At 42.1% G+C, this 25,124-nt stretch overlaps 1 protein-coding gene across 2 annotated transcripts in view; it reads right to left on the bottom strand.

Annotated features, from left to right (window-relative positions):
• PLXNB2 (plexin B2) overlaps positions 1-25,124 on the bottom strand; it is a 262,685-nt gene that overhangs the window by 155,335 nt on the left and 82,226 nt on the right. The window contains exon 3 of one of the 2 annotated variants that reach the window (XM_030014278.2): positions 24,459-24,645. The exons of the other annotated variant lie outside the window; for it this stretch is intronic. The gene's annotated coding sequence lies outside the window, so the exon portion shown is untranslated. The remainder of the gene's footprint in view (positions 1-24,458; positions 24,646-25,124) is intronic. 2 annotated transcript variants of the gene reach the window in all.

The raw sequence follows: 25,124 nt of genomic DNA on the forward strand, positions 1-25,124 counted from the left end.
GAAGTCAGGAAAACTGTCAGAAAAGACCTATCAAACACAAAAATCTTCCAAAACAGAAGTGTCTACAAAACCACTGCAGTAAAGTTATGCACATCCAAATTATGTATCTCTACTCAAACACCAGTGCCAGCCACTATTAGGCAAGAAATTCGAAAAGTGTATTTTAAAGCACCTTCTCTCTGTTTTTCTCATCCTCATCTCTCCTACTCTCTAACCAAGTGAACAAACCATGAAATTATCTAGCTCCAAATCAACCCATCCATGCAATTACCTCACATTCTTCTGCAAAGTTTTATTGCCTAGCAAGAGTAAAAATTAAAAGCTTTACTTAGAAAGCGTGAAAGTTACCAAAAGCCTATTTTAGAGACTTAGACAAAATAGTATTGTTCAAATGTACTGAGATTCCATCACTGATCGAAGTCTCTCAGTATGGTTGAAAGGGAATAAATCAAATCCACAAAGTTATTCTGTAAGCAGAAATGTTTTAACCTTAATGAGATACACAACAATGAGGATCCACTTCTGAAATAAGGCTCCTTTTCTACCTATTGTGCACAATACAAACAAAACTCTTGCAGATTACATTAGACCGTCAGCAAATACAATTTACAGATGAAAGAAAAAAAAAGAAAACCAACCAAAAACCCAAGAAAACTTGCCAGGGTGACAGACAGACCTAGGGACCTGAAAACTATGTGACGTTCTTCAGCCCTTTCCTTTTCCAAATAAAAACACCGTGCTAAGTCAGATGTGACCAGACAGTTGAATAAGAAGATAGTGCGTTACCAAGAATGCAACCAAAAGTGACTTTCCTCAGCAATTCGTGTCCTCCAGTGAGGAGGACAAGACTAACCCCCCTGCCCCAGAGGGACTTTGCAGGCTGTAGGCACAGCTGGGCACAGCAACAACTAGCAGCTCTACAGAGACAAGGTCACAAGTTGATTCAAGAGGTGGAACGAGGAAACGGAGGGTGCAGCCAGAGGTTTTGCGATTTCACGGGTGGCTGAGATTTCCCACCGGATTGCAGCCTCTCTTTGCATTGAGGAGGAGACATGGATCCCCCACCCACGTATTGCATTGCTGCTGTGATTAAAGGGTAGCTCTTTACTCCATCATCTTTATTCTCCATGGTGCTCTGGCAAGAAATCTGTTTAACTGTGGATTTGTAGAAACAGAGTGTACTGCTCTCATTAGAGAGAAGAAAAAAAATCCCAATAAACCTCAAAAAAGCCACACAACAAGAATATACCCAATGTCATTTTAAGATACAGGACATACAAGATCTAACACATATAAGAGACTCATTTATCAAGAGATATACTTGATTCACTCTACCTTTTTAAAAAAACAACCCCCCTTCTTTTGTCCTCAAGCAAAACTATCCCCCTATGAGATGCAGACACTGCACTACATAGCCTTTTTCTCTTAAAAACTGTTTGGGAAACAAGTTTTCAGTAGCTACACAAGCTCTCAACAAAAATACAGATCAGTTTGCATTCTGGAGTCAGTGAATGATTAATGTAATTTGAAATCTAATCATAAACCCATTGACCATTTAAAAATTTTAATGGAGCTGACAAGTAGAACATACACTTCAGCTGAAGAACTTCAATGCAGCACCTTTCTGCTGAGAAAGTCTCAGTTTTCACATAGAAAAGCTAATACCTACAAAGAAGAGAAGACCGGGAGGAAAGTAAAACCATTTAAGATGACTGACTGCAATGCTTCATGCATCTTAAAAGTCATGAAAACTTAATGCTTATTTAAAAAGAGATTGTTCAATTGACTGAAATGAGATGCAGTTTATTTTAAATATCATAGTATATTTTGCTTCTCAATCTATAGGTGAAATATACGTTCTCTGCTACTATGTAATTATGATTAGATAGTCAGTGTGTTTTCTTCTACCAGAGGTTCCCATCCACCACACCCTTTGAGAAACTGGTGCCAGAACTGGTTATGGGAGGGTAGGGGAAAGGGCATCCTGTTGCTAAAGGATAGGGAAAATACTGATAAGGTGTTTGCCTTCTGGCTTTACGCCTGAGAGATGACAAAATTGCTCTCGGAGCTGCAGTTCCTGCATGCTTACCTGGCGGAGGGGTGAAATCCACAACAGCATGGCATGAGCACACCAAGCAGGATGAGGAGGACGCAGCTTATTGTGCACTTTTCCAGTGGCAGATGCAGAAATGGGGAGGAATTCCCGTTAACTACAAAATAAGGAGACGAACTGACAGAGGAGCATGAAGGCTACCCTCGCACAGGGTGCTCCAGCAGAGACAGAGGTTTCAAAGCCATCTGACAAGTGAAAGCAGCATCTAAAACTGCAAACAAACTTGACATATGGTATGTGGTTACCACATACCCTGTATCACGTCTGCTGTGGAGATGCCTAGCTATCTGAATTAAAAATTTGGGCAGGCAGTGTGTGTTTTATGCCCTCCTTTCCTTCCTGCCCCATGAGGTCCTTCATCCCAGAAACCAGGGAGTCCTAACCTCAGCCCTACCCAAGGCTGGCCAGGGTCCTGGACACCCTACTGTGTCTGACTATTTAATGATCTATAGCATCATTTAAGCGGTAGCATGTTCAGCACAATTCAGGAGAGCAGCATTGCCGTATGTGAAAAAAAGAGATCAGCACGTTTTTGCTGGTAAGGCATTTTACAATGTTCAGTATTAAGCATTAAAGGTACTTAACTTGACTTGGAGTATACCCATTTCAACATTAGCTATTAATAACGCTATGTTGACTGACACAGTATGGTCATACTCCAGCGAAGGCGGCTGCCAAACGAAAGGGAATTGATTAACATGATGCAAGGCTCCTCCCAGGTGACTCGAGGGCACTGAGCAGCTACATGCTTCACCCAGCATTTGAAGGAGCACCAACAAGCAGGGCTGGTACTGCCATTGAGACCCAGTACCTTCATGTTCTCACTCTTGAATCAACCTGCATCTGTAGGAGTTGTACTCTTCCTGCTAGAGGAAAATAAAAGAGAGTGTCCCTGTCCGGAGCATTGTGACATTGCCTTTCCGAAAGGAATGAGGGCTGTGCGGCTGGTTTATAGCAACATGTTATCCAGCAGGATGTGTGATTTCAAAGAAAAGAGCATAAAGATAGAAAATAGGCAGAAGAGGGGTGAAGGAAGATCTAGAACAAGAGGTACTTGAATAGTACAATGACGAGAAGCATATGGACATCAACTAAAAAAAATAATAAATCACTACATATGGAAAAGAAAAAAAAAGAGGAAAGATACTTCAAGTCGGAAAGGAAAAACTCAACTTGCTTAAATTGCCTGCACTTACCACCCTCTTTCCTTCCCAGTCAGACCTGCTATGCTATATATACTTTAGATGCAAATGGAACAAAATTATCTATTTAGAGTATTGTTTACTTACTAGTTTATTTCCAGCTTCTACAAAATATCTAATCTAATCTAGCTAAGAAATTCAGGTGAAGGGAACAGGATGAGAGACACATGGCTTGGCATTCTCCAAAATTTGCTCCAGCCTTCTGGTAGCCTCCCGCTCCCCCCCCGTATATTTTACTGGAAATGGTCTTTCCAAAGAGCTAGTTGGCATCTACAAATCTAGCTATTAGACATCACTCTAAGTAAGTGAGGTTCATTTCTCTTGCAGGCAAAAGATTTCCCATTTTTCCCTGGCATACCTTCCACTGACAGAAAGGTGGCAGACAAAATGCTTTTGCTTGTTTTCCACCCTGATACTCTCATGGATAGACTGCTCCACAAATTATGAGCCTGGAGTTAGCAAACATAAGCTTTTGGTTGCACCATAAATTGGCAAGGGTAGCTCTAACCTGGATAAAGCAATTCACAGCTCTTCAGCATAGTTTAATTTAATGTCCCAAAGTGATATAGTGAGGATTGTAGGCATAAAATTATTTAAGTGAAATGTTTACTCTTGACTAACTTATATCCCTGGATAGCTAATTTTTTTCCTCGTCACCCATAAAATTCATACTTTGATGGAGAAAGCATACTTTGAAAAAGGCTGTTCATCTAGGCAAGAGTATTGTAACATATAACGTTACCATATTTTGATATTACATTCTCATAGAAAACATCTAAATATTTCTGGACTCTCACCTAGTACAATAGACTCCTCTAATTCCACAGAGGTGAATCTGGAAGATCAATAAGGTTTTTGCTGCTTACTTTAATGAATGCCCATAAATAATGAAGGCGGCTTATCTGTATATGCTCCGGAGGGACTGTCATCCATCAAGCCTATAATATCTGGTCAAGCAACTTTCAGACATTAAATTAGATTCTCTTTAGAGAGGATTCATCAGCTTTTGTATCTCCTCTCCTGTAGAAACACGGCATCTCCCCCACTGATTAGCAAGGAGTTGATAGGAAAATATTCTCCCAGCCGTTCAGTATTCTTGTTAGTAGACCAGCAGAGAGGGGAATTATGATTTTGCATAGGCAAAAACTAGCTGGAAATCCCCTGGTAGCACTGAGATGTGAGGCAGCTGTGAAAAACAGAGGAGATTGATACTGAGAGCTCACAGTTAGCGAGTTTTAGGGAAAAAGCCCCTTGTTCCCCAAAGGCATTAATAAGAGACTAAAATGGAATAAGTAATGCATTGAGATGCTGCATAAAATCATAATATTTCTGAAAAGCAAAAAGGTGTCCTCCCTCAAGGGGTACTCTAATAAAGATATTGCACATTTCATTTAATAAATATGCAAAATGCAGGTACTGTTCAAATACATAGATGACTATTGTAAAATTAGTTTACTAACCTTGGACAAAACATTTTTTTTTTACCTTCACTTTCCCAAATCTTTACTTTTCCACATGCCCAATTAAGCAAAAAAAACCCAAACCCAAACCCAAATACTAACCCCCATTTGACTTCTCAGTCTTGCAAGTTGTCTAATGAAGAAGCAATTTACGGCTTTTTTTCCGCAATTACCTACTTAAGACTCAGAATTTTAATTTCAGGGTAATTTTAATTTCAATCAAAAAGTACCTGCACACAGGGCAGCACGTACTAGAAGAGACTGACAGGTATTTTGGTGTATTTCTTGAAAAATAATAAGAATTAAAACCACCATTTTTTTATTAGTGTTTATAAAGTCAAATGGCAGCACTTATGTTTTAACAATACACAATAAAGAGAACATCATTTTCCAATGACTAGTCTAAATTAACAACAGTGCTGAACACTAAATGCATAAATATTTTATTCCAAAACACTTACACTGCCTGTGGTTTACAGCTCAAGAAAGTTGCACATTTATAGTTGACCTGTGATGATCAAACCACAGTATGTTAATTCTGATATATATTTAATACTATTTCCACTTGCAGAAATACTCACGGTAACATTTCATAACCAAAAAAAAAAAAGGTATTCCAACTTAATCATACACCTATGATCATGAGGCTGGCTTTGAAGTGTCTGCCATTACACATTTCTCTTCCAAGTACTGTTAGAGATAATCTGTTCTTACTTTTCACATCAGCAATTGCAGTAGGTTTCTATCAGTCCTTGGAAGACAAACTATAACTTAGAATTAGGACACCTGAAAGCAGGTTTAGGCCACTGAATCGCAGCATGCTATTTTAGAGTATTCTGTTCTCCCAGCAAAGCAAAAACAATTCTAAAAAAGTGCTAACTTTCACGGTATGCATTCAGTTTGAGCTGGGCATGAATTCAGATTACTGTTCTAAATCCAAATCCACTTGGAACAACCATTCTGCTTGCCTGGTTTCCATCAACATCTTGCAAATTCCCAGCTCCAGGAGTAACAGGATCACAGGAATGTCAAGCATCTCTCCCTTTTTCTGAAACCCTCCTTCAGCTCTACTGGAGGAAGTTTGTAGTTTTCAGAAGAGGTGGTAAATGATCCCCAAGGTCCCCAAACCAGAAACAAATAAACACTAATACAGGGTAGTTTCTTTCCAGGAGGGTGGCTCTGTATTATTACTCAGGGCTCAGTCTTATGAATGTCTACTGCAGCCCCAGCTATCCTCCCTCTCGCACGGTACAACAGCTTCATTACCAAAATGCCAAAAGATGCCCATCTTTCCTATATGGGAGTATATATTCAAAGGTGCCCTTTCTGTTTTGAGCATTTTTGAGTACTCCTTTTGACCATGAGCATCTGGACTCTTACTGAATATATTTTAGTAATTTTATAGAAAATATAACAATATGTAAACACTTGCACACTTTTAAGGACTGCTCATAATGTTTTTACACATGAGATATTTTTTTTTCATATCCAAAAATGTGTTTTAAAGCATGATGTTTAATCTCTAATGTGGAGGGGCAGGGAGACAGAAGGAACCTCACTTCATGGCGTAAGATTAAAGATTAAAAACATACAGAAGCTGATAATTTATCTGAACACTTGCCTCCATTCCCAGGCTGCCTTCCAAAGCATCATTTCATTAATAGGTTATTCTGGAAAAAATCACTGTAAGTCTTAAAAGAAAGCTTCAGGTTTTTTTGACATTAGCTTGCTCAGCTAACGAGCTAACATTCCCTTTCAATTAATTCTCTAATTTGCCCAGGCAGTTAGCAGATACATACATCTTCATATTACCTGAGACACTTTTCAAATTATTCCTGTGTATTTATATTATTTAAGCCCTTGCGAGCCAGTGACCTGAAGTTGTTTTTAACCACTTGTTGGCCCTTCATCAAATTTAAATATAACCAGCTTTAAAAAAACCCCCATCCAACACACCCAACCTCCCACTTTAATAGATGCAGTTCTGAAGCTAGCGAGAGCCGTGATGAATTATCATCAACACTAGGCTGATCTCTTCATATAAAAACCAGCGTAAGGTTGCATTTACATCTGTTACAGATATGGTTACTGAATTGCAAAGAGAAAGGGAGTGAGGCACAAGGAGAGCGAACACAGCACAAGGACAGCAAACCCCTCAACCCCAGGGGTGGGGGATAGTTAGGCCAGGATCAGATAGAGATGAAAATAAAACCAGAGGGAAGAGGGTGGAGGGAGCAGGGCCAGGGTGCGGAAAGGAGCCAGGGTAACAAGATCCCACAGGAGGAGGTTACAAGGAAGAGCCCAGCAGCCCAGAGAAGGGGAAAGCCCTGTCCCAGCTGCAGGAGGACCCCGGCACCTGATGATGCCCATGCAGGCGTCTCCTCCACCCCCAGTCACGCCTGGGCTCCTCTCCCATCTCTCCCTCCATGTCCCCCAACACCAGATAGAAGCTGTGGGCAGTCGGGATTGTCCGTGGCCTGGCTCTCAGTCCAGGGGGTGGCTGGCACAGAGACCCCACCGAACGGGCTTGCCTCCTGCCCAGGCAGCATTCCCCGCAGTGCCCCTTTCTGACCAGCCAGCTGCCTCCTCTCTGCATATATTATTTTCTTTTACACCTATGTAGTTGATCCAAAACATATTAATTCAGTGTTGAAGTAGGTTTCATCTCACCCACAAGGGCTGTTCCGCCACAGGCCCAAGAGTCCTCCCAGCTCCCTTGCTGCAGACAGACTGTTGACTCTACACGGACATTAGATCATACATGGCAAGTATAAAACTAACCCAGCTGTCCCTGAAGGGCTAGGTGATTTATGTGCATTAACAACCTTGGAAATACATTTTAAAAGCAGGCAGGATCACACACATGCTTGAAAGTCCTCCTGCCTCTCAGCTGTGCTCCAATTTTGGAGTTACGGAGCAAGTGTTCAGAGTTGCAGTCACCCCCAGGAAGCTTCACCCACACACTCCCCCTGACAGACAAAACTGTATTCAAAATCAACACCCCAGAAGCATAACCAGCAGGTTATGCCAGTTGTATTTATCATCCACAACTCTGATGCCACAGCCTAAACTAATCGTGCAGAAAGGCACTTACTCCATAGCTTCAAAAGTCAGCACAGGCTCCAATTTTTAAAGTGTTTTGATCGTCATAACCTCCCTCTCCATCTAAGGTATCCTGAATGCACCGTAAAACCATAATCAAATTTAGCCCAGATCTCTTTGTACTTATTTCTTAATAAATGTAAACCACATACAGGAAAGTCCCTGGTCTGTGCCCTAAACTTATCCGGCTGCTCCGGGTGCTCGGAGGGAAGCAGCAGGCTTAAGGAGGTAGCAAACCAGGGCATGCTGTTCTGAGCAGGGATGTGTTGCGCAACCATACCAACTCGCATCTTCTAGGGATGGCTGCATAATATATTGCAATTTAGGTTTTACTACTGGCAAACTAATGCACCTCAACCTGAAAACAGTCTCTCTCGTTTGTACAGCACTTTTACTTCATTATGTCAGTTAAAATAATCCAGTTCTGTCAAGAACCTCAAGGTGCCCGTAAGCACACTAAACCCATGGTTTTGTTATGATTTTGGGAATGCCATTGGTTGAGCTATTGACTGCTAACGGATGCAACATAAAAAAAGAAGTATATCCCTTGCTACAGGAGCCATAGAAACATACCATCTTAAAGCAAAGCTTAAAACGTTAAATATATTGGGACTATCTGTTGGGATCCCAAGATTTATTGGGGTTTTAAGAACCGTCTTCTGAGTAATCACCTCTCGGGCTGGAAAAGAAAGAGCCCTCTCAAAACTGAGATAACCTCTCTCACTCACTTGTAACAAAGAAGGACACACGATGTGAAATGCTGAGCACCACCAGAAAGAAAAACAAGCCCAAGAATAGCATCCGCTTATCTTTGGAGGCCTAAAGATTTTCTCGGATTTCACACTAACTCAAGTAGTTTTTTATCCTTCTGCCTTTCGTTTGCTTCCCCGACTTTCATTTTCCCTTTTCTCCTCCTGCACCATATTTCACCCTTTAATAACTGTGTGCAAGGTTGGCACCCTGTCTGCTCCTGCCTCTGCTCCTCACTGGTTGAAGCAAACTGAGCAGCTGCCTCTGGGTAAAAATGAAAAGTAGCCCCAGCTTGTCCCATAGCCATCCCCATTTTCTTTTCCTGCACATGGAAGCCCATCCATCAGCTCATGATAATGTGGTTTTACTTCTGTAGTATGCAGTTGCTTCAGGGTTTGGGGTACAGTCCCTCAAGGGAGTTTCTGCAGCAATGTTTTCCACAAGCCTTGTCACAATTTTTTTTTTTTTTTCCCCTCCATAAGCTTTCTTACCTTTTGCTGTGTAAGTAAATTCATAAACACATCAAAGATAAACAGACACTGCAGATACAAGAATTGGTATACCAGTAGCTATACAGAAGAATATTACCCTCAGATGATTACTTTGATAAAACTGAATTGGTCCGCCCACTACAAGGATACATGTTTTGAATTACAAATTAAGACACAGTAAATGATCAATTTCTTGATATACGGAGAAGATATGAACAAGGTGGTCTGCAGCTCCATAAAGAACTACTTTTCATATAACTCTATATATTCTCCCTTGCTCTCATTTTCCAAGCCCAAGCAAACAAAACAATAAGGACAGCTGAACTGAATTAGTGAGCGTCCAAAAATATCCAGCCCATCTTTCTTAAACACACACAAGAATGTTTCTAGTTTGCCAAAAAAGAAGCAATATTTTTAATACTGCTGCCCTCAAAGAAGCTGCCTCTTGGCTGTCTGAATTACAAACTACTGTCTTAGGCAGATAAAACAAAGAATATGTGAAAATACAACCGTGTATAGAATGGGAAACACAGGAATCAGTTGGCAGCCATCTCTACGGTGTCCCACATCATGTTTTTACTAATTATTATTCAAACCAATGGCCTGTATAGTCAATAGGATTTTGCCAGAGTATCATCTCAGTTCTTAGCCTGGGGTTTTTCTTCATTTGTTTTACCTAAAAAATTGACCTCTTATTTGCCATTCTGGAATCACCTGCAAGATATTTTTACCTTTCAAGACCAAAATGAAATTTTTCCATGGGATTAGTGGCAGAGGAGACAGCAATGAAATTTTCTTATTAATAGCAAAAGTGACAGGGGAAGAGGTGGGGGGAAGCTATTCACCTGACAGCTTAGAAGTGATACACCGTTTATATACTTTTCTTAGCATCCATTACAGGTTTCACTGAAGCATAGCTTTTCTCCACTGTGGTAAACTTCATGCTGAGGAATGCAAGGGAAACAAAAAATCTGGAAGCACCAGTCATGTTGGAATCCAGATGATAACATCAGAAGAAATGATCTCGTGTGGTGTCAGGGTCCAGTGAAGACATATTTGAAATACTGGGCTTAGCCACTTCTTTACAACAAAAATGTAGCCAAGTCCCAAAAAACTGCAGGAATCCTAACCACTGCAAAGTATTCTAGGAGCCAGAACAGTGCGTGTTTAGGCCATATACTGAGTATTTATGGAGCAAAAATCTTTTCCATCAACTTCAAAGGGAGTTAGACATCACATCTGGGTGGTTTAAACTGGAAGAAGTCCATGCATAAAGGGAGAACTTTTTTGGTTGGCCATGATCATGGGACTTCCCTCGTGCAGGAGGAGATTAAAATAGAACCACCCAGACAAGTAACTACGATGTGTTGCATTCTCACGGATAATACACACACACAAATGAATTAAGCAAGAGACCTTGTTGTTTCTATACTGTGATAATTTCTGTTTTTAAATGCCTGGGTGGTGTTTGGAAACTATGGGAAAAAGGTAACTTGGTAGAGTGACAAATAGATTTGGACTTTGAGGTAGGGCAGGGCAGGGCATTAAAATAAAGCCGAGTGGTATCTTCCTACTATATAAATGTAGATAGGTTTTGAGAGGGAAGAAAACAACTACATGGGCGTGGGCTGAACTAAGGAAGCATTTGTGTTTCTGTATTTTATTTTTTTTTTAAACAAACAAAAAACCTCCAACCACTGCATCTTCTTGTCCTGTTTTGTTTCATTGCCCGCCCAAACACACATGGAAGCCATACAAGGCTCGTTGGGTAATGAGGCAGGAAAGGTAAAGCAATGGCTGGCGCTCAGCAGCCTCCCTTCCAACAAATTAGCCAGGTTTATAGCTTTGAAGGACTCCTCACACCGACCCTGATAGCAGGGCTGTTTGCCAAGCCTGGGGAGGGAAGATCAAAGGACACTGGCACTTTGAGAGAAGGGGAGCGCTGGGCGAGTTCAGAAACACTGCCCTGTGCCTCCAGAGAAACAAGGTGGCTGGCTGGGAGCACCCATATAGGAAAAGCTGCACCATCTGATAAAGAGGCCATAAGCAAGTCGGATTGGTCTGATATATGGGCGTATATCTCCCTTTTTCCTCTGCTTAAATGCAAAATACAATTTCGCAAGTGAATTAGTGACAGTCATTGGAAAGACTTTTCCACTCACTCCAGCCAGCTGCTAAATGAGACTCTCAAGGGGAAAGCTGTACAGGTGCCCACCCCATCAGACCTGCTGGGCTCCCCTCCGGGGCAGAGTCCAGGGGGCTGTCACTCCACAAAGTCCTGCCTTCAGAGATGCTGCATCAGAGGATGCATTTGGGCAGACGTGCCAAAACTTCTCACCTTGTCCAGTACCCAGCGAGAGCCTGAGAGAAGGAATGGATGCAGATAGTCCAGGGAACAGTTTCCTTTCAGAACTGAAAAGCAACAGACCAAAGCTTACTACTTCTGCTACTGTCCCCTGTATCAAAAAAATCTGCCTGCAATCATGAGTCAGAGCCCTTTAAATAATGTATTATAGGCCTATCACTTTGGAAACGTGCATTTCAGTGCTGAACAAATAAAGATATTTGCTTTATGTATTTTTATATATATATATATCACTTGTTGATGCATAATTAATTAAAATCAAACACATGCAATGCAGCTCTGGAAAGCTTCCATATGAAACAAAATTGAAAAGGCTAAGAATATTTAGTCAAGAAAGAAAATGAATAAAATTAAATCATAAACAATACAGACCCAAGCACATCAATTCACCTTGTGAAAATCCGCAAACTAATAAAAGAAAATGCATTTTGAAAAGAAAATACAGTGCACAAGTGACTGACAGTCATCAAGGCCAGTAAATCAACACAACAAAGACTGGACATTTAGTGGCTAGAAGAAAATCCCATACAATGATAGCAGGAATTAAAACAAAAGCACCAACCCACTTAAAGGATTGAAACAGGTATCACTGGGGCTTTGGACAAGCTCTTTCTTCAAGGGGTAGCTGGAGTGGTACTATATTACCACCGCCCCCCAACACTCGCCACCCTGACCCAGCACAGCCAGGGTGGGAAGGACACAAAAGCCCCGCACGTCATTTTTCCACAAGGTCATTTCTTTGCTCTATCAAACAAAGTATCTCCTTTTACTTTAATTCTCCTTGAGCACCGTGGTTGCTAAGAGTTATCCAGGTCAGCTCGCATCACCCTGGGTGGCAGCAGACCTGGCCCCAAAGGGACGAGGATGGCTCAGCCATTCTGCCCTGCCAGCTCTGCCTGCCCACACTGACGTCCCCCAGCACCTCAGCTGTTCATGGAGTGGACACGGGGCTTTAGCCTAATACACACCCTGCTCCCTAATGCATTCTGCAGAATATCACGTATTTTCATATAAAAAAAAGTACACAGTGCTGTATGAGACTAAACATAGGTGGACAACTGCATTGATATGGAGGGAAAAATCCTTTGTAATGTATTACAGATACAGAAATTGTTACTGTCCTAAATATTTTCCATCCTTGCCTTCTATGCAAAGCTTGAGACCATCTCTAGGACAAACAATTTTTCAGAAGGTCACCCACAGTCCTAAATACAAATCATGGAAGGCAGAAGTCAAAATCATTTTGACCTTAAAGAGTGCATCCCATTTGCTGCTTTATCACGAGTATAAAATTGTGAAATATAATATAGTCTCAAAAAGTCCGTTTGGATGGAGTTCCCCAAGCATAGCAGGGAAACAGCTACTGTTAGAGAAGAATAATCTGTTTACTACAGTATTTAGTAAAGCTTTCCCAGCACTACTGTGCAATACTTCTAAGAAAAGGGATACAAACAGCCTATTTTTGAAGTACTTCACCAGATTCAGCTTCAGTCTGAATACTCAAACTTTAAAGCAATCTTTTTGTAGCCAAGCTTGCCTCCAAGGGAAAAAAAAAAAGGGGCGGGGGGGAGGAGAGAGGACCTTACAGATCAACTTTGCCGTGTGAACTGGAGGCACAAGCAAAATAGGTTCTGGGCCCTTTTTGTTTATTTTTAAATAGAAACACAGTAGAAGAGATACAGGTCCTTGCTTAGCTGTCCTATTCATTGCTGAAACCAAAATGCTAGAACGCATCTTTCCTAGAATTCCGTAGCAACAGTGTGGAAATAGCTCTTGCAGTGAGCCAACTAACCTCTCTTTATCAGCCGAGAAAACCAGGCACTTGGAGAATGCAATTAATCTTCTCCAAGGTGGACAGCTCAAGGGCTACAGTGGATAACAGTCCAGAAGTGTCCATTTTTCCTCTATTGATTACAAAGAAAGTCTAAATTTTTCAGTATCTGCTGCATTTGTATTTTCACCAAGAAGCATTTTGTTCCATTCATGAAGAAAAACAAGCAAAGCTCTTAGCACTCCAAAACTGGAACATTCTTGTCAAACAATTTAACACATTAGTCCGGCAAGATGTAGGAGACTCGATGAGAAAGAACACAACTAGGCAGCGATGATGACAAAAGGGTAGCTTGACAGCTTATTGACTGAGAATGGCTTTCACATCAGGAAGAAAAGAATAAACGACATTTTTCGAGTGCCGGATATGAAACATGCAGTGATATAAGTAACTATACAGATGGCTGACTCCAGAGCGGACCTACGGGTAACTGCAGGGTAACAAATAAGTTTTAAACCATACAATGCTTCTTAAGCAATTTACAGGATTATATTTCTGCATTCTGTATTCCATACACAGAAAGAATTCAATTAGTTTTCTCCTGAACTGTGTATATTGCAACGCCTAAAGTCAAATTTCAGCATGACTGTCACCAGAAAGAAGTAAGATTGCAAACAATGAGCAGGGACATCAAGAAAAGAATCAGGTGGGATAAGCTCTTTACATAAAAAAATAAATCCATGTTTTCATAGATACTCTGGCAGAAAAGGATGGGGATAAATATCCCTGGCACATTAAAACAGCCAATAGGGTTTATGTTCTTAAAAGCCTGTAGATCTGGAGTAACTGAGTGAATACTGAGACCATACCTGAGCTGCTATCAGGATACATGACTGCAACACACGTGAACACCTGACTCCAAGCAGTCTTGGTTAAAGCCCAGCTGAAGACTGGCAGCAGGGGAGCCAGAGCAGCGCAGCTGCAAAGCTCTTCCGACACTTACACTTAACCTAAGAGCTTAGTTACTTCCACCCTGTTTTCAGGGTACACGTTCTTCTCTGGCACTAGCAGGATCTCAACAGGTCCCCCAACTTTTTGAAGCAGCAGGCAGCATCCAGCTCCTCAGATCAATTAGTGCACCCATTGTAAATCTCATAATTTAAGTTCTTTATGGACTAACAGGCTTGAGATGGCATTCCCAGACTCTCTCTCAGCACAATCCTCTCCATCCCGTACCGTATGGCAACATTTCTTCTTCATATGAACGCATGTAGCCAGAGGGAGGGGGGATTTCACACACCACTAAGAGTAATGCAAACGCTGTGGCAATGCTCAAAAATGGCATGAGAATATTTAGAAGGGTGACAGGGGAACTGGTTACAGCTGGACAGGAAAGTTAAGAAAAGCAAACTGCCTTTCTGCATAATACATAATCGATCAGCCTGACACATCAGAAGGCAGCACTTTATAAGAGAAAGGCAGGAACAGTAAGAAGGTAGGAATAGGATGGATAAGAATTTAATAGAGCACTTCAGGGCAGTAACATTTCTGCTGAGTAGGGCTTGCCCAAGTGCAACTTTCTGGAAAACTATATTGGCTAATACAAAACTATTTTTTTGGCTATAGGACAGAAAAGAGAATTGATTTGTCTTCCATTTGAAGATGCTGTATGTCATACCATGTAATAGCCTGTAAGAGAAGCAGGGCTTATGAAGAGACACAACTGGTTTTGTCAAGCCAAATTACATCATTAAGGAAGTAAGAAGCAGTGGGCCTCCAAGCCTTTTCAGAGACATGACTTTCTGGACTCTAAACTCAAAAATCTTATCCTCGGTCTCCCAACTGCCTTGTGATCTTTAGATGATGGCCACTACCAGCACTATGACTTCTACAGACACTGGTCTCTGTTCAGGGCGCTGAAGTATTCTTTGTCAATGTACCATATCATGGGGAAAAAAAAAAAAAAAAAAAAAAAAAATCACACGTTAGTGTATAAACAAGACTCCCACTGAATTTCCACAAGGTCCCACCTTTCTCTGCATCACTCCAAAAATTGCTATTTTTTCAAGGTGTTACCAAGGGATGCATAGTCCATTTAAAGAACAGCAAAACACATGGGTGGCCCATGACTGAGGCTAAAATTAAACCAAGCTAAATCTGTAAGTGAATTAATATAAACTGTTTTGCACCAAGACTCAAGGGATCGAAATCGCAAAGAAGGGAATTTTTCCTTTTATAGTTTGCTGCTACTTTTTGGCAGTTATGAACAAAGAGCCATCCTTAAACAGAGTGCTTGGAGAGCATCTTTAAGCAGGCTCTTTCATTCCTGTTCAGGAACCTGAACAATAGCAACCGCGATAAAAGCAACTTCAAGTCACAATAAATACATTGTTCCTGTTTAATTAATGTTTTCCCAATACAATTGGTGTGTAAGAGGTCAGAGGAACAGAAAATTGTATACTATAGAGATCACGCTGTCAGGTAGCACATTAAAAATATTAAAAATGTTTTCCATGACTGTTCCACAACATACACTGAGATGGGACTAGCAGAATAGCACGTGCACCAACCAATTCTTTTTAAGTGGGAAGCTGAACCCTGTAATCTCTTTATCATCCTGTCAGTGAGTTAACGGTCATTACCATGAACAGATTCTTATTATATGAAGCAAGTCAAGGCATCACTGGTGCTTTTCATATGATAATACTGGTGCTTTACACCACAATTAAAATGAGTACATATTTTTTAGCTTTACCTAGGCTTAGCTTCAACCTTTCAACTTGCAAACACCACCTTTAAAGTCTTACCAGAGACACTCATGTACCACACTCATCACCTTATAACCAAACCTCTCTTTCTCTCTCTCATTCCCTCTCCTCTGAATACAGTATAAAAGCTTAGAGATAGAAACAATAGAGGAAACTGTTAGCTGAGAAAAACCTTTCCTACACATCGTGTAATGCTACCGTCCAGAGCAGAGCAACCAGAGCTTAACATCTGTTTTCGTTCAAGATTACCAAAACTCCAATGAATGTTGCTTTCCTTTATCAGCACTAAAAATATTCTAACAAACATCCTCATGTCAACAGTTACATATTTTCAAAACAGAAATCTCCCACTGGGCTTTGTTTGTTATCAGCAAAAAGTCATTTTGCAATATTTCACATTCCAGCTCCCCTCCCCCAAACAGCAACCACCACCACTGCTGATTTCTTTAATTTCTGGAAATGTTTTGCTTTGTCCAAACAAACATGGAAATCAGTTTTCATTCAAATATGCAATGAACTCAAGAGTTAGACGTACAAAGGATTTTCTTTGCTGTTCTTTTTTTCAGGTTAAAGATATCCTTGTGTATTTAAATTGGATGGTAGTGGTGGTTTGGTTTGGTTTTCAAAGGCTGCTTCTAATCCTACCACTAACAAATAAATAAATCAATCAATCAAGAACTGGACTGCAGCTATGTGTGAGCACATGTGAAACAGAACTGAGACCATGCAGGGCAGTGTTGATCTTGGACCCTAAAAAGAATTTTCTTAAAAGTTCAATGATCTTCAGAGATGACTCGCTCAACCTCATCATTTTCTGTGTTATCTCAGGACACCTCACGTACAGCAAAATGAAAAAAGAAATAACTGAGTGTCAAGTCAACTTCTGCAATACCTCCCAGACAAGTGTTCCTGTTTCTTCTGTTAACTGACAAAATCTAGTGAATTGGGGAAGGGAGAGAGAGTACAGGGAAGGAATAGCTTCCCTCAGAGAAGTACTCCAAGCTCATGTGTGCTTTACTGTAGTCCTTTCTTAGGACAGAAAACCCATTCACCATGTAAAACTCCTAAATATGGGAGATGATGAAAGACAATGAGAGCACTGGAAAAAAAAAAGCAGTAGGCTACGAATGCTGCCAGCAGTCCCTATTTGCGCTGGTGCCTCCTCCCGAACGGGTAGCCACTGAAGAGCAAAGTCACACACCGTAGGCTGCCCATCATCAATATACATGAACATCTGTGTTGCATCTAACCCGGGGCCAAAAGCAAACCTGTGACTGGTGGAGGAAGGCTTTTTGCTGCAGCGCTGTTCTCCACAGGCCTTCGTCTTTACAAAACCATATTTAATCGGTATGAACTGAGGTACTGCCAGCCGGCAAGACACAACGTTAACAACCCGTATGGTAATCTCCTACGTATAAAGGGGAAGTTGAAGCCAAGATTTACAGTATGATTAACGATTTCTGAGTGCACAGTTCAAGTTACTCTGAAGAAATGCTGAGTTCAGCTTCTGGAGGAAAAAAATTAATAGTAACAAAAAAAATAATCAGGCTCCTTTAACAACTCTTAAGCTAAACCAGCTTTGGGTTGAGGTACCCAAATTACTGGTTGTTTTGGGACGGCTGCCACAAGGCCCTTGAGAGAACTACCTTGGGAAATGAGTTAAGCCGCAATACATCACATTCAAAACCTGGCGTCCCTGCTTCAGGTTGCTCTTCAGTCTTTGCTCAGCCAGCCTCTGTGGGTGGGGTAAACGTGCATTTAGAGACAGGGGGAAAAAAAAAGGTCTTTCCCGAGGGCCGGGACAGGTGAGCGAGTTTCCATGAGGTAAGCAAGGCCGTGAGCCCATGGGCATGCCGCAACGGCCCCGCCGCACGGCCTTCCCTACGGGACACTCGAGGTACCCTGCTGCGAGCAACCGCATGGCGGCTACCGCCCCGTCCCCGCCGCCGCTCACCCCGCGGCTCGCAGCCTGCGCTCGCGCCCGCAGCGCCCGCGCAGCCACCGCCACGTGCTCCGGCACGTCCTTCTGCGGGGGCGAGAGGCCGGCCGGCCGCCCCGCTGCCCTGCCAGCGCTCCCTGCCCCGCGGCGGGGCTGCCGCGGGGCCACCTCGCCCGCGAGGGGAGCTCGCCCCACTGGAGGAGAACGGCGGGCTCACCCGGAGCAGGGCGGGCTTGGCCTGCCTGTGCTGCGTGACACGGGGTGGACGCGGGCAGCTCGGGGCAGCTGATCTGCCGTCGCTGGCTGTGAGGAACGGGGTCCAAAGCCACCCGACGGCGTTTGCTTTCGGCTAGGCCACCGCGTGCTTCCCACCTACCAACGATCGTTTAAACATCAGTCAAACATTGTTCACTCCACACCGCGACAGCTACAGCTTGGTCTTCACGCAGGTCTTCTCTCTCTCTGCTCTCCACCTCTGCTCCCCAAACCCGAGACTGTCCTTTGGCCTCCTGCTTACCTTCAGAGCAGCTGCTCCTCCCTGAGCCATCAACCAGCACAGATGGCCACCAGATGCGTTATCCAAGCCGGCAGCCACCCTGGCTGAAGACATTCAGCACGGCAGCTGCCCTCCAGCAACAGTCCATTGGCACCCACGTGCCCACCTGGGCACTGCGCTGACCTCCACTACCTTTCCTTCCCCGATGGACTGGGGGCCCTGAGAGTGCTCATAAGCACCTTGGCCATGCCTGTGGAAGGGGCAGAGATAAAGACCAGGTCCTTTTTCATACAAAGCCAACAGATAAATTGGCAGAAAGGGCAGAGGGACAATCTGGACAGCGTTATCAGTCTCTGTTCAAAGGCTGCTGAATCCTGCTGAAAGGGGATTTAAGGGAGCACAAGACTAGAAATAGTTGTCTCAGCCCACTGAACTTCAAGTCTCCCCCTCTCCTGACATCTAATATGCCCCCCCAAATTGAGCTCTGTGTGTAGGGGCCATATGAAATAGCTATGCTGGTTCTACTGCTCCTGGGGAAACTCCTGCACCAAAAAGACGCTGACAGTAAGAAGCACACAGGTCATCTCCTCTGTCCTGGCATTGCCTGAGTACCAGAAGGCAGCAGAATAAGATACTTCTTTTGTCTTAATATTTAACTGCTTTTAGACCTTTGATGTCTTTATGGCTCAGCCTAAAACACCTGAAAGGCAACAGTTTGTGTACTAGGCACACTGGAGCCCTTCAGCAGAACCTAGTTCTACAAGTGAGATGAAGCTCAGCCTTCTTTCCACACTCACATCAGATAAACATCCAGACTAGAAAAAAAAAAGCAATCCTTCACATCCTTTTGCTAACCAAAGATGCAAATCAAATGGCACTGGCAGACTGTCCTCCTTTCTCATTTCTATAAAGAGCTTCCATGCAGAAAACATCTTATGTGCCTGCTGAATTCTTTCTTCCACAGTATTCCGTTAAACTCTCAATTAGAAAACAAAACAAACGAAAAAGTACTACTGCACTAGCTGTTTCCATGTACCGGTCAAGAACCTTCATCGTAGCCACAATACCTATAGTGCAACTACCCACCAAAGAGAAACCTAAATTCCATGGAATTACTGCTGCAGCGTTGAAGTGCGTAAGCTGCCAAAGCATTCAGAAAGTTAATAGATTTGTTTATGGACTAGACAAGGCTTAATTAAACCAGGCAGCTCTGAAGAACAGCAAATCCTCTCTCCTCCTGTCTCCTCCCCCCCGCCTTTTTTTTTTCCTAGAGTATCTTTCTCCTAGTAGCTTTCCTCTTCCTAATAATCCCATCACAAATGACAGATATGTTATCAGTCATCACTGCGATTTGACACATTCTTAATACCTGTCATGACAGCTCTGAAGTCTGCATGCTACCCCATTGTATTCCAAGGCATTTGCAGGAGGTAATGGACACATCAAATAGCAGTCAATGGCTCTGCTTTATTGGATTGCTGAAGGCTTGCAATATAGAAGTAGATGCTTAAAAAAACCTAATCCATGATTATTCAAAATTACACAAAGAATAATTAAATATAAACCAGTACAAATAGCTTTTGCACTCTCTATGCCTATGATCATCTTGGTGACATTGTAGAATTTATTATTGTATGTTTATTGATAAGAATGCTTTAATGTTTAAGAAAAGGTATCAGTATTGGTAATAGTGAAGATCACATTAATCATTCAAGGTCTTCATTGAAAGGTTCAAAGTATTATACTCATGCTGGTAACATAGCAGTGTATTGCTGTGCCCACACAGAGTCTCTCCTGGTTCCCTGGGTCTCTGCTTTACTTTGATAGAGAACCTGATGCAGAAGTGAGGTGCAAGTCAAGGCTAGAACCAGAGTGAACATCAGAGGTGAGCACCTGAATTGATACGAAGACAGTGGGATTGTGAAGTGTGTCATTCATAGTAATTGTCAATACTATAAAACCAAAGACTAAACGTGAGTGCAGTAGAACATGAGTTTGAAAAGAGAGTGTCTCCTTCATGGGGACACAAGGAAAATACAGTGTCTTATCACTGAGCAATAAGGACAAGGAACACCAGCTAGAGCATTTTGTATGAGTCCATTCCTAATGCCTGCTGATTTCTGTGGACTTCAATACAGGTAGTTTTGTTTTTTCTTTGTTGAAGCCTCCAAAAGAGCTGTGACAGATACAGCATGCCACAGAAAAAAATCAATACAGAACTCTCTAAACAGATGTATTGTCTTTTAGTCAAATTCTAGTATTATTTCAGATTACTCTGGTCATCTGTGTGCAATAATTTTCAGGCACAAAAATAAAATACTTCCTTACTGTAACATTTCTTTGGAGCCTTAAACTTGCAGAAGACTTTCTCTCAATTTAGCTGAGCTGCTGCAAGCATCATATAGCCACGGTCTCTGCCAATGGCATATGAACTGCATGACAGCAGTATGCCTTGCCATTAGTAAATGCAATAGCTTGTTGTTCTCAATGCATTTACAGTTTTGCACAAAAGCAGAAAAAACCACCCCCAACAAAAACAAAAAACCCACACAGATTAGAGACAATGCAGCCCTGTGCACAGGAGTAACTTAAGGCCCTTTGAGGAAGGCAATAAAGCTAAAGCAGAATTGTGAGCTGGAGTCAAAAGAAGTGTCCCACTGACATAATGAGCTTTGGAGAAGGTCTGGAAAGAAGACAACAGGCAAAACACGTTCAGCCACCTAAGTGACTGCACGTCCTTTGGAAAAAATTGTTAACCAGTACTAAGGGTCTCAAGGGATTGTTTTTATCTACAAGAAATAGATAAGCAAACTGAGCTTTTTTACAGTGCAATTTTATTTAGGAGAGACACAAAAGTAAGTCTTGCACCTGTAAAGCATTTGGGAACAAAGTGATGGCATTTAGGGAGGGGGGATGTTCTCAGGATGCAGCTTGACAACACAGCAAATCCTGTTCCAGGGATCTAAACCACTACAGTAACAGCACGGGTTGAGTATAAACTCACCCTGCCAGCTGATGCACTTTCAGAAAAGCTGAAAGGCTAAGTTTGTATCAGTAGGCTTCACACCAGATCAGATACTGCCTGTTCTCGAGCAGCCAACATAAAAACATACCACAAACAAACTTGGTATCATATTTTCTGATCATGATCTTACTCCAGGGCCTGTTCTGGATCAAATTTGTACTGCTGGCTGAGCCTGGGTTGCATGGAGGCAAGATGATGGCAGCATGGCCCCATTGAGAAGTCTTCCCAGCAAATACTCCCTTCTGGCTTCGCTCCAAGGAGCATTACTGCTTCTCCTGCTGTCTACAATCCCAGTTATTCCTTTCATACACCCTCTCAGCTGTAAGCAAATCAACATGCCAATCCCTTGGGACACATGGCTTAGTTTATACTTAAGACTTGCCATTCTGGTTTGTGCGTTGGACATTGATTTCCATTGTCTCAGCTATCACTCAACAAAAGGGCATTTAATTGCTGTCTCATTTAGTCTGGGGGAGAGAGGGAGAACAACTTTTACCAGCTCTCTGATTGATGGCAGCCATTAGCACCTTCTAGCACAATAAGGACTTATTAGAAGCTCGATTTACATGTGAAGTTCATTGCCACACAAGTGAATCAGATTTGCAGCTACGCTTACTTGAACAACTTTAGAGACAAAATCTTCACATGAAATGAATTTGCAGAAATGCTTACACTGGCCACCCATTTAAAGGGAAAACTCTGAAGACTAATGAAGTTTGAGGAAAGCTTCTAGAAAGAAAAGAAAGTTTAGTAGAGATCTCGTAGTTTTTGTTTCTCTTTTTAATTGCTACCATGTAGGTGCTTTAATGGTTGTAAAAAAACCCCAAAAAACAACCAAGCTGATTTATACTTATTTACATGCATCTAACACCAGGAAACGCTTTATATCTAGTATTCATCAAAGCTCATAATTGCATACTACGAAAGGCAATGCTAAAGAATCCCATAAACTGTTTTCCCCTCCTGTATGAGCATTTCTATTTTCTTTGTGGTGGAGGAATGAACAAAATTCATATCCACATTTAATATCCTCCATGTTCTGTACAGCAATGAGCCACATACTCTGGTGTTCAAGCCAAATTGCTGACAGTGGATTTTTAGTACTTGGCTCGTTTTATTAAAAAGCACAAGGATGCTAATCTTCCCTTCAAAGGAATAGAGCTCAAGAAAAAACTAGATCAGTGAAGGCTTCTTGAAATACTACCTTTAATCAGTCCAGTTATGTGAAACTTGCAGTAATTTCAGTAAAAGTTTGATGCAGCTTGATGCAATTTATCAAAACATTTAATCATTGCAAAATCTAAGACCAAGCACCTTTTGAACATCAAACTTCCCAGTTAGACATAGAAACAAGCTGAGGCACTGGGTATTACAAGACACACCTTTGTGCATTTTTTTGAAGATTCACCATAAGACAGGCTGATTGAGAAAGGCTGACTTGCAGCGAGGCGACGATGTACAGCCAAACACAGGAGCACTAAGTGCTGTCTCAGCTGTGGGAGTACTAACCCTGACCAGGCAGAGACTTTCTGAAGCCATGTTAGCTATACCCACAGAAAAGCAGTTCTGGCTACTTTCAGAACATATCCTCTGTTATTCACATAATTGGTTTAAAATTCCACAGCAGAATTACTCTGCTATTACTTGCTTTCAGTGAGTCCACTCTTACATTCACATCCCCCACAGGACCCACCTTTGTTCCTTAGTGATACTCATCTTCCCTGATGTGTATTTCTAAATTAGCTTAAATGGCGGCTATTTTCATGCTTTTTCCTACATTTCAAAAAATCATGATTTTAGGTACACAAATGAATGTGCAAAGGCGGAATGTACTTCATTTTAGAACAGCTGTCTTCACTTTTATTCATTCTGCAGCTCACATGCAGGCAAAACTGTATTTTTATCCCTGCCTTTCCCATTAGTTTTTAAGGGGAAGTAAAACTGAATGCACAGAAGCATTCAGTTCCCCCCCAAACCTAAACAAAACCCCTCCCAAACTGGCATGCAGCCAGATACTAGCTAAACACTAGAATACACTTGTTTTCTTAACTTAGCTCTTTGTAAATTTTATTTTCCTCACCCACAGTTTCATTTTTCTTTGGTGTCGAACAGGAGACACATGTTTCTCTTGCTGGAAAGGCTAAGTGCTATCTTCCGAAAAGTACAGTCTATGGACAATTATTACTGGTAGCCAAGATGAAGGCAGCACAGGCGATCCCAGCAAAATGCCTTGCCTTCCCCTCCAGGCTCACACCAGGCTGGAACCAGCGCACCCGACAGCAGCGCTTCCAGGAGCGTCGCCAGCACCAAGCGAGCTGCCAAAATGGTTTTAAATCACTTTGCGGCTAAAGAACAGACCGAGAGCCATGTTTGTGCAACCCCTCTGTCAATCTTTGCTTCAGGTCTCTCTGGCCACTTGAGGATAAAGAAAATTCTTAGTTGGAAGGTTTCACAAACTGGTTTCTGAGAAACCTGTCAAGCCAACACGTGCTAATCAACGTGAACAGGTCCTGGAAAAGAAGTTGATCGAATCTCTCCGATCATTCTCAGAGACGCAGTCAAACCCATGCACCTTTGAGATTCAGGTCAATCACACATCTGCTCAGCATCCCCCTGGGAGACTCAGAATGTAAGTGCAAAATTAGGGCAAGCACTACCACAGCAGTAGGCTGGAGCATCTTGCTGGCAGAGGCACAAACCTGCTCTCCTATCCAGCATACCATCTATAAATAGGTTTATGAATACAGAACCTCTGCCAAGCTGTTCTTTTTTTTTTTTACTTTGCTAATTTTTAATGCTTCTTGCAAGATTGGGTCCTAGAAGTTTTATCTCCATTAGTAGCAATAAACATTTATTATATGTTCCAGCAACGTCTGAAAGTCTTGATGAATAGCAACAAATTTGTCTAGAAAAACAGAATATAATTTCTCATTTAGAAAACTCTAATGTATTAAAAAAAGGAAAAAGCGAGCTTACCCAAAACCAAAAAATTCACATGAGATGTCTGCGTGCACACCACAGCTTGGCAGAGGGGAACCCAGTTCTTCTGGGACTTCAGGAGGGATTGGGCACTGTCAGTGCTTAGTCTTGTTCAGCTGTGCTCCAGCGGGTACCAGGTGAGCTCCAGAACTGAGCCCTGGGCTGTCCCCCTCGCTCTTCTCACCTGGAACAACAGAACAGGCTCTCAGCTCCCTCAGCACAGGAGTGATGCAACGTTTCATATATAAGACCCACTGATGGATGTTTACACTGTCTGACTGCTGGAGATACAGCCGTATAAACAGGGAAACTCATTACAGCTGCCTTTATCGATAAGCATAATTCTCTGCTTTTCTCTACCGCACGTGCCCTCTCAACTTAAGATGTCTTGAGGACACGCAAAGCACTAGGAAGTTATTTACAAAGCATCCTAACTCTGCCTTGGAGGGGCCACTTTTCTCGCAGATAATGGTAGACCAATAACAAACTTACTCAAGCCCAGTCTGTGGCAAGAAGACTTTATGGTAAGAATTTGACTTTGAGCTGCCAAATGGTTGGGTGACCAAATCAACCAGTGCTACTTTCAAATAGGGGCATTAACCAAGGACTTAAACTATCTTGTACTTTCATCTACTATCATTCCCTTGCATCTCCTTTTTTCCC

The sequence above is a fragment of the Aquila chrysaetos genome, chromosome 5 (genome assembly GCF_900496995.4).
Source record: "Aquila chrysaetos chrysaetos chromosome 5, bAquChr1.4, whole genome shotgun sequence".
Lineage (NCBI taxonomy): Eukaryota > Metazoa > Chordata > Aves > Accipitriformes > Accipitridae > Aquila > Aquila chrysaetos.